Genomic DNA, 6226 nt, shown 5'->3' with positions numbered 1-6226 from the left:
ACTATTTGCATCATCAATCCTTTGTGTATTTTCCAATGTAGTTAAAAATTTTGCAAGTAGATACAAAGTAAATTTCATAACTGAATCACTATGTGAAATTTTCATGTCTCCATATCTACAATTAATAAATGCATTGGTTATCTAACCAAGGTCTTCCTAGGATTAATGGATAACCACCCAAATTAGATTTAGATTGTAAAACCATAAAATCCATGGAATATTCACTAGAATCTAAAGAGACTATAACATGTTCTATCACTCTTTCGGGTTTTATTATAGATATGTCTTCTAATTGTAAAACTATGGGTGTGTGATGAGGATTAGATGATTGCAATTCATGATATAAATTGTAGCTCTTAGATCTATTAAAGTGTTTGTAATTGGAATAGTATTGATGTGAAATTTAACAATAGGACTACTTGAATCAACATTTTTCTCCATAATTTTTTTACCCGGCATTAAATATACTAATTTTCCAATGACACCGATTGTTTGTGGTTCTTCTTTATTTATTCCTAATCTTCTTGAATGTAACTCCCTACCTATTTTAGCATAGATTGGAATGTCTTTTATTACTTCTAGTAAAGGAATTTTGATACAAACATTCTTTAACTTATCCAATAAATCATATGCATATTGTTTATTTGTTTATCCAAAATCCACCTCTTTGGAGGAGGAGATTTAGATGGATGTGGTTGATCTATTGTAGAAGAAGAAATTTATTTTATTGCTATAGGACTATTATTATTGTTTGATAGATTAGGATTTTCCTCAATTTCCTCTGCATTAATAATGGGAGAATCTTTATGAATTACTTTTCTTGATCTAGGATGAATATCATTTAAAACAAGAGGGATAGTCATATAGGATGGAAAATTGTGTAACTCAACATTGTAAGCAAGTTGAGCTACTTTAATGTTGGGGTTTTGAATGGATTGTTCAAGGAGCTACTTTATTGTTCGGGTTTTGAATGGTTTGTTCAATGAGCTACTTTATTTTTGGGGTTTTGAATGAGTTGTTCAAGTAGTAGTGTAAGTCATGGAGGAGGTTGATTTGATGGTACTTGTAATTTTTGTGATTGTGGAATTTGTGGTTGTTGAAGTTGAGTAGGATAAGATTGATGAACTTGTGGGGGATACTCAGTATGTAAAGGATATGGATATTGCTATGGTAAATGTGGATAATTTGGCATTTTCCCATAGGTAGACCCTCTTCATCCTTGTTTCCAAGGTTGATTTCAAGTTTTTTGTGGTGACCATGCTTCCCAAGGCATATGAGGAATCCAATTTTGCTAGAGGTATTGTTGGTTTGAAGAATAAAATTTAATTTGTTTTGTAGGGTATTGAGACATACCTAATGCTTAAAACTGCTAAAGTTTCTTTAGTGAAACAAAATGAAGTTGTTATATAACTTCTTTAACTCCTTCATAGATTGCTTTAAGTTTTGGTATTGAAGGGAAATTTATGTTACATGTTTTCCTACACAAATGACACAAAGTTCAATATTATTCAAAGAACATTCCATCAAAGGATGTTTCTTTCTACGTTTTGGACAAAAAATAGACCAATATGCATTCTCGTCTTCTTGTTTTTTCTTAACTTTCAATGTATCTAATTGTGAGCTAAGAGTATTAAAACTATCAATTTTGAGCTTTTTCAATAAATTACCAATTTTAGCTCTACTTACCCCACCAATTGTTGATTTGTGGACTCTAGAAATGATATCTCTAAGTCCCTTACCATATTAGCATTTCCTTAAGAAATGTGTTTGCATAGATCACATTTGTTTAGATAACTTAATTGTGACACGTCTCCTTTTCTCATGATATTAAGTAAATCTATCCATTCATCTCCAATTCTACAAAGCAAAAGGATTTTAAGAGTATCTAAATCTAATTTATGTTACTTAGTCCTTTTTACATTATAGTGAAATATTTGTATATAATATTCAATTCTTTTATCCTCTTTTTGTGCCATGCTAACAATTCCTCTTGCAAAACACAATTTACATAATAGTCTTGATATTTTGTATGAAAATTTTGATGAATTTCATCCCTAGTTTGATTGTATTAGTTCACAATCCATATACTAGCACAAAGCTACAACCTTAAGAGTAGATAGAAACAACTTGAGTTTCTAAGCATCAAGTGAATAATCATAACTATGATATAATACATCAAATTCAAAAAATAAGGTTTCAAGATCTTCAGTTTGTATATCATGAAAATTAAGTAATGTTGATGGTTGAATATTTTTCATTTAAGCATTTTTAGTTGGATCCAAAATAGCAAATACAAACTCTTCTTCAACACTTGATGTACTTGTGCCTTATGTTTTTTCAGTTCTTTTTTTGTAAATTATATCTGTAGATTTCTATTAATATCAAAAAGGAATACTAAATTGATATAGCTTTGTATGTTTGTTGACTATCCAAAAAAAATAAAAAAACTACAGTGCCTACAAAAAAACAAAAAACTATGCTTCCAAGTTTAAGATATAGAAAATGGCAGCCACAAACGGTCAAGCACAAAACTAGTAAACAAGACAAAAAAATAGCCGCGGATAGCTATTCTATTTTCCAGTTCATTGTATTCTTCATTTTCAACCACATTACCTTTGCGCAGATTCCTCTAATGAAATAGAATATTCTAGTTTTCTATAAGATTCTTTGAAATAATGTTTCTAGTTTTCCACTAATTAATTCTTCATTCATATAATAAGATGAAAGCATTACATCTTCTTGTGGACTAGATACTTCTAGAAATCTTTCTTCTTCTTTGGCTTTACCTTTGTTGTGAGAAGCCACAATTATAATTGATCCTCTTTTAATTATACTTATAGATGATGGTGTGGCTCTTACTACACCATGAGATGGAGTTGTAGTTGGAGTGGTTCTTCTAAGAAATCTACCTCTAGGATCTCTATGTCTAAGTTCTCTACCTCTAGGATTCATCCATTCTATTTATCATGATTTAAATTCAATGAAAATGCATTAAAACTATTACTATAGAGCAACCAATTCCTTTTGGCACTTCCCAAGCAACAATGCCAAAAATGTCAGGAAATTTATATGATTGCACTCTATTACATCCAATTCTTGACCACAGATGTATTCTTGTGAAGTGCTCACACTAAATGTGTAGAATTTAGTCCATTATTAACTCTTAATTTCATAAAAGAATACTTATTTATGAGAATATCTCCAACTTGAAGAAATAATCTTCAATGCTTAGAAGTATCAAACGAAACATTAATTAATTGCTACATGCATCACTTTGACCATTAATATTTCATCTACTTTATGACAATTATATAGTCTCATATCACAATTTTTTATTCATCAATGAGTGGAATGGTCCCATGATTAGTTAATTAAGCAACATATTCAATGAGATTTTGTGTATCAGTGTACCTATAAATCTTATGAAAATTATATTCATTAATCATGTTCATAAAAGAGAATCCATGAAAATATTAATAACAATAAATGAATAAAACTAGAATCAAATTGTTATATAAATGAAAACTATTCTAATAGAGAAAATGCAACACATACCAATTCATGAGGGGCCCTTCCTAGCTCGGGTGATAGTGAAGACAAATTTATAGAACTAAGGGAAAATCACATGATATAAAGATCAATACATGAACTTAGGAAATCAAAATTCTTATATTTATAGTCAAAATCAAATCGCAACAATATTTCTTTAGGTTGATATCTATGTATATCCCCTAGGATCTCTAAATCAATGTTTATACAACAATTACAATAACCTTCTAGAGTTTATGCTAGCTACAATGGTACCCATAACCTATGGCCTTCTAATCAGTGGCAGTCAAAATAGCACATCTAATTACCTTAAGTGTCTCCTGGTGAAATCATTAACCGCTTCCATACTTTTAATAATTTCAGACAACATGCATGAAATTCTTCATATAATTCATCAATTGATATTCAAGTTGATTTGGTGTTGATGTTAGGTCCCTATAATACTAGTGATTACCCCATTACTATTGTAGTTGTATCCCTTTTTATTATTGTTGTGCCTTTATTTCCCCCATATTGTTATTACTGTGCCCCATAGAATCCCTCTATTGTTATTTTTGTGGCTTTATATTATTATTGACAGGGCGGCTGGGTTATATTGTGACTCCTTAGACTCCTATATATAGAAAGGAGGTTTTGTCATTTGAATCATCAAGGAATCATTCATTTGTGTAATGTAAAGGAGGTTGCCCTCTCGAAGAGGCTGAATTCTAAGGCGTTGATCTATCTTTTCTATCTTTTTGTAAGCTGGTTTCATAACATTTGGTATCAGAGCTTTGGATTCTAGGGTTTCGCTGCTCCAAACAGGTCATCATGGCATTTTCGCTATAACTTCTTTTCTGCGACGTTTCAGAAGCTAAAAAAAAAACCCCATTTGAGACGAGATCGCACTGAAGCTCGGGCCCGAATTTCAGAGCTTTTCGCGCTATAGTTGCGGAGATATGATATGAGGAAGTTGGTCTTTTTGCAGACTCCTGAATTACATTCCAAACAGGTGACCTGGGGAAAATCGTCATAACTTTCTCTTTGGGCATCAGATTGAAAATTCGTAAGAAGGTACAGAAAGAGGACAGACTGTAGTTTCTTGTATATATTTTTCAGAGCCAAAGGTTGAAACAGGGACACGTGGCACGTCGTACAAGTTTGCTCTACTGAACTAGTCTATAATCAGGTCACTGTGGGAGATTTGGCATAACTCTTCTTTGGAGAATCCAATTGGGATCAGACTGGTGGCATTGGAAAGAGGACACAGAGGGCTACTGCAAGTTGCAATTTCAGAACTGGATGATCTGAAATTACAGAGATACATCAGAGGCAATATCGAGCTCCTACAAAGTGAAAAAAGGTGTGTAGATTTTTTTTAAATTTTTGCTTAAGCTTGGTTTGAAAAATTATTTTGAAGGAATTCAAAGGGCATAGTAGAGCATTATTATTGGTAACTGATGCCCCAAGGAAAGAAAATGCAAACACCTAGTAAGCAACTTGAAAGCTCTAGCATGACTCATGAAGAAGAGGAAGAAATGCTACATGATATATCAAAATTACAAGACCAAGTGCAACAAATTTCACTTTCACAAAAGCTAACAGAAGCTAAGATAAATGGCATGGAATCTAAGATAAAGGGCGTGGAAGCTAAGATTGATGATTTGAAGATAGATTTGAAGACAGATTTGACAAATTTTCTACAAGAAATACTTACTAATGGTGAAAGGGTAGTAAAGGAAACTCATGATGTGAACAAAAGAAATGTTAATCATGATTTCATAGACTCTAATGTTGGATCGAAGACCCACCATATTCCAAAAATCGATATGAGGAAGTTTGATGGCAAGGATCCCGCGACATGGATATTACAGATGGAGCAATTTTTCGATCTCAATAATGTGCAAAACACACAAAAGGTACGTATTGCAACTTTATATTTGGAACCAAATTAGTTTGTATGGTATCAATGGCTTTGCTCTCGTAAACAAATTATCACTTGGGCAATTTTTACGGAAGAATTGACAGCACATTATGAGGATACAAAAAGCAACACTTTTTTTAGCCAATTGATAAGTCTCAAACAAAAGGGTTCAATAATGGAGCACATTGAGGAGTTCCAAAAATTGAACATAAGGGTAAAAAATATTCTAGAGGAGCATAGGATTGATGTGTTCATAGGGACCTTAAAGGATAATATCCAACATGATGTTCGCCTTTGGGAACCTGATTCATTAGAGAAGGCATTCAGGTTAGCAAGAAAAATGAAAAGCAAAATTATGGCAACCAAGAAGCATACCACTCACAACTATAAAGATGGAAGTGTTGTTGCCCCTAGTCTTCCACAACCTATAAGGTTGACACCACAACAATTGGAAGAAAAAAGAGCAAAAGGACTTTGTTACAGTTGTGATAGCAAATACACTAAAGGTCATAAGTGTGCTGAGAAGAAATTATTCTACATAGATTGTGAAGAGGAAGAAGAAAAGGAGCAAGAAAGGTCAAAAGAAGAGGATATACTCCAGGAACAAAGTCTAGATAAAGAAGAAATGAATCCAACCATATCTTGTAATGCATTCGCTGGAATTACCACTCCTCAAACCATCAAGATAGAAGGACAAATCAAGAAGAAAAAGGTAATAGTGTTGATTGATTCAGGAAGTACCCACAATTTTATTCATTGTAAGGTAGCAAAAGA

Source organism: Pinus tabuliformis, chromosome 5_1 (genome assembly GCF_031772625.1).
Source record: "Pinus tabuliformis cultivar Carrire ecotype Pingquan chromosome 5_1, CPIR1, whole genome shotgun sequence".
Lineage (NCBI taxonomy): Eukaryota > Viridiplantae > Streptophyta > Pinopsida > Pinales > Pinaceae > Pinus > Pinus tabuliformis.
Note: the sequence above shows the minus strand (reverse complement) of the source record.